The sequence below is a fragment of the Ischnura elegans genome, chromosome X (genome assembly GCF_921293095.1).
Source record: "Ischnura elegans chromosome X, ioIscEleg1.1, whole genome shotgun sequence".
NCBI lineage: Eukaryota > Metazoa > Arthropoda > Insecta > Odonata > Coenagrionidae > Ischnura > Ischnura elegans.
Window position 1 is genome coordinate 106109844 of NC_060259.1, and position 11106 is coordinate 106120949.

The window sequence follows — 11106 nt, forward strand, 5'->3', positions numbered from 1 at the left end:
ACGGGGCCCGTCTTGTAGGCTAGCGATATGGTGCTCAGGGGTGACCTCATGTACCTTGTCTGCCAACAGAGCTATCTTTTCAAGTTCTTCGTCACCTTGGGTTGCCAGTATTGCTTGCATGGATGCTGGTAAGCGACCTAACCAGAGGGTCTTTAAAAAAGTATTTGGCACTGCAGAGCCGGCAGTGGTCCGTAATTGCCTCAAAAATTGTGAAGGTGTCCGGTCCCCCATCTCCTCGCGCTCTAACAATTGTCGGATTCTTTGTTCTTGCGAGGCCGAAAGTCTTCGAATGAGTTCAGATTTTACCCTATCGTACTTTCCCTCGGAGGGCGGATCGGTAATGATGTCCTCCACTTCTAGGGCGTATCTATTCTCTAGGTGTGAGACAACATACCAGAATTTCGTGTCGTCTTGCGTGATCCCGCGCAGTCGGAATTGTCCCTCCAGTTGCGCAAACCACAGGGCTGGTTTTTCAGGCCAAAAAGGTGGGACTCGAACGGCAACTCGGTCCAGCATGCTTCCTACGGGGGCTGATTCGGCTCCAATAGCAGTCCCAGGGTCCGGCATCACGTCGGAGTCACCAATGTAAAGGTCGGCTGCCAGGCTATGTTGCAAGCAAATAATACTCCTCCAATGTACGATTTTTATTATGTACAAAAATCGGTTTACACTTGAGGTGGCACAGTTCTCTCTAGCACAGCGTTCTGCTAGCACCTTCTCTTATATTTCTGCCTCTCGCGGTGGCTTCTCCGCTGGTCTTATATACGCTGGATATACTGCTTTTGGTTCGATGCGGCAGCCTCGCCGCGTTGACCGGGCTCGCCTGGTTGCCCGCGCTGATCAGCGTCGGTGCGTTGTACTTCCTGTTTGACTCGCCACACGACGTGCTCCCTGGTAGCAACTGATGCCGTCCTGGTGTGATCGGGTTTCATCATTTCCTTATTATTGTCCGCGCTTTCACTGCCCTTTAAACAGTCCTTCGCAAAATGACCCTCCATACCACAGCAATAACAAAAGAACTTCCGTCCATTTTGTCTTCCCTGTCCTTCCCTCGTCTTGCCCGCACTTTTAAACTTTCCATTTTTCTCACTTTCTTCATGTGTCGGGCTGTCACTCCTATTTGCTGTGGCTCTGTTCACTTTGAGGGCCTGATAGTGTGTTTCTGGTTTTACATCTACCTCCTTTTCACTTTCTAACAGCACTTGCTTCATTACGGGCATTTTCATTTTTCGGGCTGGGCGCACAGGGTCTTTACCGTTATCTCATACTCCGCCGGTAGTCCAGACAGACACAAATACGCTAATTGTTTGTCATTAATCTCCATTTCGTTGTTCTTCAGCATCCTATTCAAATTTTGCATGGTGTTGATGTACTCCATCATGCTGCGGTTACCTTTCGTCATCGTAGCGAGCTCTCTCAGTTTCATCATGGCTCCATACTCGGTGTTTTGATGACCTTGCTCCTCGAGGGCTTCCCATGCATCTGATGGTATTTCAAAATCCAAAATATCGTTCATCAGATCGTCCCCCGTCGTCCTCGCTATCAGAGCGAGCGCGGTGTAGTTAGCCTTCCGTCTTGCACGCGATTCATTCGCGTTCGGGACGTAATCTTCCTTGTCTCCATATCGGACGACCGCCTGCCAGCATTCCTGCTTTAACATCTCCGTTTTCACCCTGGCCTTCTATATCGAATAATTCGATCGGGTGAGTTTCGGGATGGAGGTCATTTGCATCTCCTCAGCGGCCATCTTGGACGCTCACTAGCCCACGCTAGTCGGCTTCCTTCCCTACGCGACTACTACTTTTCGCGACAAAACAAACTTCCCACACCAGAAACGTTCCTGGTGCCCATAACCTGTTAAAAGATTAGCTTCCACTGCGCTAATTTGACTCCCTTCATTAACGCGGATGGATTAGGTCATTAGGGATTTTGAGTATGAACCACAACGTTTGAACGCTGGAACAAGACTAAAAAATTTATTTCATTCGTTCGTCACCTGTTCAACGTACCAAAAAACAAAAGCAAATCAGAATTCGTGCAAAAACACAAAATTATAATATTTATGAAATTAACGTCACTTTAACAATTTCATTAATGAAAGAAACTTCTCTATCTTCAGAAACTACACTTTTCACTAACTTCACAACAAAAATCCCTATAATGTGGTGAAACGTAAAGCAAATTAACTCGTACACAACGTGGTATCCAACGGAAGCCAGCACTACTCGTGGTGACGTTAGAGCCAATCCCGTCACTTGCGATCGGGCCTTCTTTCTAGGTGGCTATGGTAATCTACGCTGGGATAAGCATTTACTTACTGTGAATAAATGCCTTAGAACAGCCTTCTCCAAATTTTACCCCCGCACGGGGGGAAGAGAGTAATCTCTTCCTTTGGGGAGCCGCGCCCCCACGGACCCGAGCCCACCGAGGAGACAAGCTCGTTAAAAAACCCCGTCGTTCGCTCGGATAGTGTCCAGACAGCATGTGACTCTGCTGTGCTGAGTAGCCGTAACATCTGGCGTCCAGAATCACCCACGTGTTTGCCGTGCGTGGAGACCCGTACAAGGGGGAGAAGGGGATCCTGGTGAGTGAGTTCTCCGGCACCCAGCTGGGCGTCGGAAACCCGGTATGGGCCGGAATTCAATACCCCACTTCGGCCCTGGATTCCCCGAAAAACGGGCGGCCGAGAAGAGCCCAGCTCGGTCAATCGGCTCCTGGCGGCTGGGGAGCTTGGCGGCTCCTTCCGAGCGTACGCCAGGACGGGTTAGTGCTGGAGATATGGGGGTCTCCGTAAGGCGGCCGAAGGCGTGTGGGTTCGGAGGGCCCCCGCGCTGGAGGTTCTAACCCGAAAGAGGCCTCCTATCGAAGGTTCCTATATCCCTTGGGTAGCCCTGGCGACCACACCGGATCTCGGTGTGGCGTCCCGAATGTGTGGCTCCGTGGTGGGTGGGGAGCCCAGGGGACGAATTTTGTACGAGCGTATGGATAATAACTTCTTACCTCCAACAAAAAGATCCCGTCCGGAAACGAATGGGGGAGAAATGAAAAACAATAAATTTCTCATAATGAAATGTCAGAAAGAAGGGGAAACACTAAAAAAAGTGTCCCCTTTCTTCATTCGTAAAGTCCTCTCTGCTACGGTCCCAGGTGATATAAAATCGGCCAAAAAGTTACGGGATGGATCCCTTTTGATCGAAACGGCAAACCAGGCGCAAAGTGAGAAGGTTCTCAACATGAAACTGATGCACGACATCCCAGTGACAGTGGAGGTTCACCGAACCCTGAACACTTGTCGGGGAGTTATAAGCCACTTCGACCTACTATATGTGGACGCTGACGAAATCAAACAAGAGATGGCATCCCAGGGAGTGTGCGACGCTCGTCGGATGACAACGAAACGGAATGGAGAAATAGTAAACACCACCTCTGTAGTGCTTACATTTACGTGTGACCGGCTCCCTGACAAAGTGTTCATAGGGTATGAATCAGTTCCCGTGCGACCATTCATACCAGCCCCGATGGGCTGTTTCCAGTGCCAACAATTCGGCCACATCGCAACGCGATGTGAGGGCAAGGCCACCTGCCCGCGCTGCGGCAAGGACAAGCACGATGGGGACAAATGTGCTGAAGCGGCCTGCTGCGTGAATTGCGAGGGTACGCACGCGGCTTATTCTCGCGATTGCCCGAAAATGAAAGAGGAACGGAAGATTATGGAAATTAAAACTGTGGATAAAATATCTTACCTAGAGGCAAGGAAAAAGTTCAAAGCCCTTAGTGCCCCCTCTTTCTCACGTTCCTTTGCCGCAATCGCCTCCGCTCCAGTTAAGAAGTGCACCATTTCTACACAGACGGAACCTGAAAAGCAGATAGATGTATTAAAAAAAACGAATGCGAGTAACAGTAGCAACAATAAAAAAAACACCCCTAACACCTCCGTAGTGTCTCCCAAAAATACAGCAAAGAAAACAACCAGAAAACCTGACCAGCGAGAGAAAACTCCCTCTCCTGGTCCCTCCGGCAAAGGTATGGAACCGATGCAGGAGGACGTAGACGAATATCTCTGTATTTCGGACACAGAGATCGAAAAAGTCAGGAATAAGGGAAGGAAAAGTCGCTTGAAGCGATGATTCCACAGATTTCCGGGCTAATGCTGCTCCAAGTTTAAATATTTACATCCTTTTTTTTCTATTTTTATCTTTCACCCTTTTTAAACCTTTTTATGGCTTTTATATTACAATGGAATTGTAATGGATTTTATCGGCATAAGGAGGAGCTGGCTGTTTTAATAAATGATTTTAACCCTTTATGTATATGTCTACAAGAAACGCATTTTAAATCGACAGACAAGGGAATTTTAAAGGGATATAGTGTGACTAGGTTGGATGACTTGAGTGGGCGAAGAGCCCAAGGTGGTGTAGCAATAGCGGTCCGGGATACCCTACACACCTTCCGTGTGCGGCTAACCACCCCATTCCAGGCTGTGGCCGTCACCGTCCATGCACCCATGGAGGTAACGCTGTGCAACGTGTACCTCCCGGAAGATGCTCCGGTAAATGACAATAACCTTCAAGCCCTCATACGTCAATTGCCGCGACCCTATATTTTATTGGGCGACTTTAACGCTCATGATCCTCTGTGGGGCGGCCATTCTGCCCAACGCAACAGAAGGGGACGGATTTTAAGCAGCTTTTTCCGAGATTTTAACCTCTTTTTATTGAACAATGGCGAGAGGACACGCTTTAACTCCTTTAACGGAGAATATTCCTCCATTGATTTGTGCTTATGCAGGAGCAGCATTTTTACAAGACTGAAACTGTCTGTCCATACAGATCTCTGTGGTAGTGACCACTTCCCGATTTTAATCAAATCTGACGAGATTAACAATACGAATTTTATCCGCGAGGGCAACTGGATTGTCCACAAAGCCGACTGGTCTATTTTTAAAAATTCTTTTAATTTCACGTACGATGCTCTTCGGGGCGGAACAAAGAACGTTGAGGTGCTAACCGCTAGCATAGTGGACGCAGCGAAACGTAGTGTCCCCTTATCTAAGGGCGCAATCCGTCGACCAGCGGTACCATGGTGGAATGAGGAATGCGCCGAAGCTATTAAGAAACGGAAACGTGCCCTCCGTATTTTTAATAAGTTTCCAACTGCCTCTAATCTTGCCTCATTTCGACGACTCAGAGCAAAGGCTCGACTAATTATAAAGGAGTCAAAGAAGGCCTCCTGGATAAATGATGTATCCTCCATCAACCACAGGACTCCACTTGCACAGGTATGGCGTAAGGTGAGGAGCATATCGGGTAGCAGCCAGCATCTAGGTATATCCTTCCTAGAAGTCGAAGGAAAGGTTATCACTTCTCCAGCTGCGATAGGGAACGTATTCGCCCAATTGCTCGCCAAAGTGAGCAGCGACGAATGCTATGAACCTTCTTTTGCGATCCTCAAGAAAAGGCTCGAGAACGTCCCTATATCCTTTGTGGAGCCTAAAACAACGGCAGACTACAATATGCCATTTACCATTTGGGAGCTGAAATCTGCCATCCAAGACTCTCACGACACGTCCCCAGGACCCGACGAGATCCACAATGCCTTCCTCCGAAATCTATCGGAATCGGCGTTGCTGGAAATCCTTGAAACTTTTAATCAGCTCTGGGCCAATGGGGATTTTCCTCCGTCCTGGCGGGAGTCCGTCATTGTTCCCATCCCAAAACATGGAAAAGACCGAGCTGATCCGAATTCTTACCGGCCGATTTCTCTCACCAGCTGCCTGTGCAAGTTAATGGAGCGAATGGTAAATCGACGTCTCATTTGGTGGCTGGAGCGTCGAAAACTCCTCTCTAGGATACAATGCGGATTCAGACGGAACCGTTCCACAATGGACCACTTGGTTAGAATTGAAAATTTCATCCAAGAAGCCTTCCTTCTCCGCCAACACGTAGTCGGTGTATTTTTCGACTTAGAGAAGGCTTACGACCGGGTCTGGCGACGTAAGATTCTACGCGTATTACGCGAGTGGGGTTTTAGAGGCTGTTTGCCCATTTTTATACAAAATTTTTTAACCAACCGTGTTTTTAAAGTAAGGACGGGACAGTTGTTGTCAAATTTTTACCCTCTTGACAACGGAGTTCCCCAAGGCTCCGTTCTGAGCGTTCGTTCGTTATTCGTTCGTTGTTCGCTATTGCGATCAACGACATAGCTCACTGCATCAAGGAGCCAGTGTTAGGGTCACTGTTTGTGGATGATCTCGCGATTTTCTGCAGATCATCTAGGGTCGTGAATGCATCGCGTATGGCGCAACTCACCATCAATAAACTTCACAAATGGACCCAAAATAACGGCTTCCTTTTCTCTTTGGAGAAAACAAAGTGCGTTCACTTTTCTCGCACTCGGGGCGTCCATGTAAATCCCACGTTACACCTAGGTGGTAGAAACCTCCCATTTGTGGAATCAGTCCGTTTTCTGGGGATGACCCTCGACCACAAACTCAACTGGAAGGAGCACATTAATTCTGTCAAGGTAAACTGTTTGAAGTCTTTGAACATTTTAAAGTTTTTAGGCCACGCATCTTGGGGAGCAGACCGCACCACCTTAATTTTACTCTACCGCACACTGGTGCGGTCGAAATTAGACTACGGCTCATTCGTGTATGCGTCCGCTCGCGAGACGTATTTGAAAGCACTTAATTCAGTGCACAACGCAGGTCTGCGACTATGCACTGGGGCGTTTAGGACCAGCCCGATTCCCAGTATATATACCGACGCAGGCGAGCCTCCTCTATGCTACCGAAGGACCTGGCTTCTTTGTAGCTACGTTTCCAAAATTTTAGCAATGACGAGTCACCCATGTTATAGTTTACTTTTTAAACCCCGTTTTATTAATGTTTTTAACCGAAGGACTAAAGCAACCAGACCAGTAAGCGTTCGTTTTAACGATTTTATTCGCGGATGCGAATTCACGCTACCTGAAGTGTATCCTGTTTCCTTCTCGGAACACCCCCCTTGGATCACTCCCACTCCGGTGGTGAATATTCTTTCACGATCTCGACCGAAGTCTTCCACAACTCCCTCGGAGTACCAGCGTTTGTTTGCCATGTTCCGATGGAATCACCCCAACCTTACCCCCGTTTACACTGACGGTTCGAAAGATAACTCTGCTTGTGCATGTGCAGTGTTGTCCCCTATCCACGGGAACATCAGAGCAAAGCTTCACCCGATGTGCAGTGTGTACACGGCGGAGCTTTATGCCATAAGGACAGCTCTAGAAGCCCTAGGTGACCACGGCGGCTCCTTTGTCATATGCACTGACTCCAGGAGCTCGCTACAAGCCATCTCTGGCTTCTCACCCGTGCACCCGATCGTGCAAGAAATACACTCTCTCCTGCTGACCCTTTCGAGAAAGGGTTTGAATATCCATTTTCTGTGGGTACCGGGACATGAGGGGATAGCCGGGAATGAGATAGCAGACGCTATGGCCAAGGAAGCTCTGAATAACGAAGTTCTTGTCTCAACGCTGGTTCCCCACGAGGACTTACGAGCATCTCTAAGAAACGTGGTATTTGGAAAATGGAGGGAGTCATGGAGGATTCTAAATAATAACAAGCTCCGTGGCATCAAGGACATGGTAGCAGCGTGGCCCTCCTCAGCTCGTAGTAATCGGAGAGAGGAAGTAGTACTTACACGATTGAGGATAGGGCACAGCCCCCTGACCCATGCGTATCTCTTTACTGAAGAGAAGGAACCTCCCCAATGTGGGGATTGTAAATGTCCATTAAGTATTAGACACATCATGCTAGATTGTGTTAAGTACCGCGAAGCGCGAAGACGAAATAATCTAGGGGGAGACCTAAAAACCCTTTTAGGAGACCACCCTACCAACTTAATCTGTACATTTCGGTTTCTCAGAGAAATAAACATTTTTAATAAAGTCTAATTATGTACACTTTCAACGAAGACATCAGATGCAGTAGATCACTTTATACATAACTTTTGTAATTAAATAGCACAGTAGTGGTGCAAAATGACCTTGCCGTCGACGCACCCTAAATCCAAATACTACTACTACTCCAAATTTTACTACCTACGAAACAAATGTCCACTTCCGGTTAAAAAAACATATTTCTTGTTCATTCTAAAATTTATTATGGTATAATCTGCTGGGGCAGTGCATACATGAGCACATTTAAGTGTGCACTCGTTTAGCAAAAATATGATTCGGGTAATATTGTCTAAAAATTATTATGAGCACTCACTTCCGTTGTTTATGGCCCTAAAATTGTTGCCACAAAGGCATTTGTATTCATTCAAAGTGCTTAAATTTTTTTTGGCCAGAAAAGGAACTATGCCGAGTGGATGTGATAAATATAATTTAAGGAGTGAGTCATTCGTAGAAGCAAACAGACCTAAGTTAACATAGTATTAACGCTGTTTTCTTTACATGGGGCCAAAGTTATTTTCCCCGCACGGGGGGAAAAGGGTGATCTCCTCCTTTGGGGAGCAGCGACCCCACGGACCCGAGCCCACCGAGGAGGCAACCTCGTTAAAAAACCCTTCGTTTCGGGCATAATACCCCTACCTTCAGCGTTATATCACAAATTTACAAATATTCAGTTAGAGTCCTATATCATCGCAAATTTGGTTGAAATGGCATCTAAAGGCAAGCATTCACACTTCCATAATCGTTACTCAAGAAATTGAGATCAGAAAGCACGAAGTATGTCACGCAAATTCACAATCACAACAATCGCGATGAATCCTTTCATGACATCCGCATGGGTGGACATCTACGGTTTTTTCTCAACAAATGTATTTTAAATGGTCCAAAATGTGATTCCAAGCCACAAAAAGGTTTTCTAATCGCATACTTATCTGGTAGCCCTTCGTGCCGTCAAGGTCTACGCCGAGGTGCACACACTCTTGCGCGGGGGCACCAAGCTTGCCTTCTTGGCGTTCTGCTGGGACGTGGGCCCACGCCTGACACCCAAACACTCGGATGCCTTCCAGGTCACTCTTCTCCAGCTCTCTCCCCTCTAGATTCTCCAAAGGCGTAGAGTATTGAATTACACGTGATGGACATCTGTTCTTGAGATAACATGCAGCAAGGAGGGCCTCAGCCCAAAAATACATAGGCATCCCCGATTCTAACAAGAGACATCTCACCATGTTCATCAACGACAAGTTCATTCTTTCAGCAAGGCCGTTTTGCTGAGGCGTGTATTCTACTGACCTCCTATGCTGAATACGTGCTTCTGCGAGATAGTCTTGAAAAGCTCTAGACAAGTACTCACTCCCTCTATCTGTTTGAAGCTGCCTTATCCTTCTTCCATGCGCAAGTTCCATCTTCTCCCTAAACTTAGGAACTCTCCCAGGGCCTCGCTCTTGTTTCTCAAGGGAATCGCTGTTACAAACCTCGAACCCTCATCAATGAAGGTAATGACGAATTTCCTACGTCCAAGCGATTCTGGCGTAATTGGTCCCATGATATCACTGTGTATTCCTTGGAGTATTTATGGGGCACGTTTATCTTCATTTCTGGGGAATGGCTTCCTCCTCATCTTTCCTACAACACAAGACTCACGAAAGGTATCGTCACTAGTTTTCATCTTAACGTCAGGTAGCACCTTTAATTTTTTCATAGTTTCTAAGTTGGGGTGTCCGAGTCGAGGATGCCAAGTCGCCTGCGACACTGTGGAGGCTTTCTTGGTGTTCACTCGATATTCTTCTTTCAGATCAGTCACAGAAACACCACCTTCTGTAGTGACGAAATATAGTCTCCCCACCCTGAATGCCTGGAACAGGAGAGTCTCTCCTTTTAACACCTTGTTCACTCCATCCTTAGATCTAAATTCATAGCCCTTCTCTTCTATCTGCCCCTGCGACAAAAGATTATCTTGTAATTCAGGAACGTACAAGACATCTGATATAGTGACGTCCTTACCACCACACTCCGTTGAAATTCTGATTGTAATCTTCCCAATACCAGCAATTTTTAATAGAGTCCCATCACCAATCTCTACTTCTCCTTTGTAATCTTTTAATTCAATGAAAAGGCTCTTCTTGCCCGTCATGTGGTCTGAAGCACCTCCGTCTAAGATCCAAACTCCACTCTCACCTGGCACGAATTTCCTGGCATACAACACTACATGCTCCCATGTGACGACACTTGCTTTGCACGTTGTTTCAGATTGCCCTTGGTCACCTTCTTTCTTCCTTTTGTCATCTGAATCTTTTACCTTGGGGCATGCGTTGGCCATATGACCTTCCTGGCCACAGGCAAAGCAGAAGTATCTGTGCTGCTTACGTTTGGAGAATCTTCCACGACTCGAGTTACCACTAGTGCACTTCTTGTCTTGATTCTTCGTAATCTTCAGAGCTTGGTGCTGGCTTTCTCACCTTATATTCACTTCTGTCTCTTGCTCTAAAAGCACTTGCTTTATTATGCTCACTTGCATTTTGCTGGGTTGGGTCACTAAAGTCTTCACTGTGATTTCATACTCGGGTGGCAATCCAGAAAGACATAGGTACGCTAACTGCCTGTCCGTTAGATCTAGGTTGTTTACTCTCAGCATCCTATTTAGATTCACTATGGTGTTGAAATACTCTTGCGTGGACATGCCACCTTTAGTTATAGAGGTTAGTTCCTTCAACTTGAGCATCGCCCCATACTCGGTATTTTGATGGCACTGTTTCTCCAATTCGGCCCAAGCCTCACTTGCTTGTTCGTAGTCCAGGATATCATTCATGAGGTCCTTGCCTGTTGATCTCATGATAAGGGAGAGCGCCGTCAAGTTCTGCTTCCTCCGCCTCCTGATTTCCGCCGCAGATGGCTCGTAACCAGGAGGATCGTCGTATCCAATTATAGCTTCGTAGCACTCCAAACGAAGCATTTCGGTCTTGACCGTCGCTTTCCATGCTGGATAATTGTCCCTAGTCAGCTTGGGAATTGTGAAGGTATTTGCGTCTTCTCTCAAGTCCGCCATCTTGAACGCGTTTTCAATTTGCCGGCCGGCTCCACTTAAACACACGAAAATCTGCGAGTTACTCCCAAAACTCCACCAATCCACTGCTCAAATCGTTCCTGGGCCCGTAACCTGTTGATTTCTAA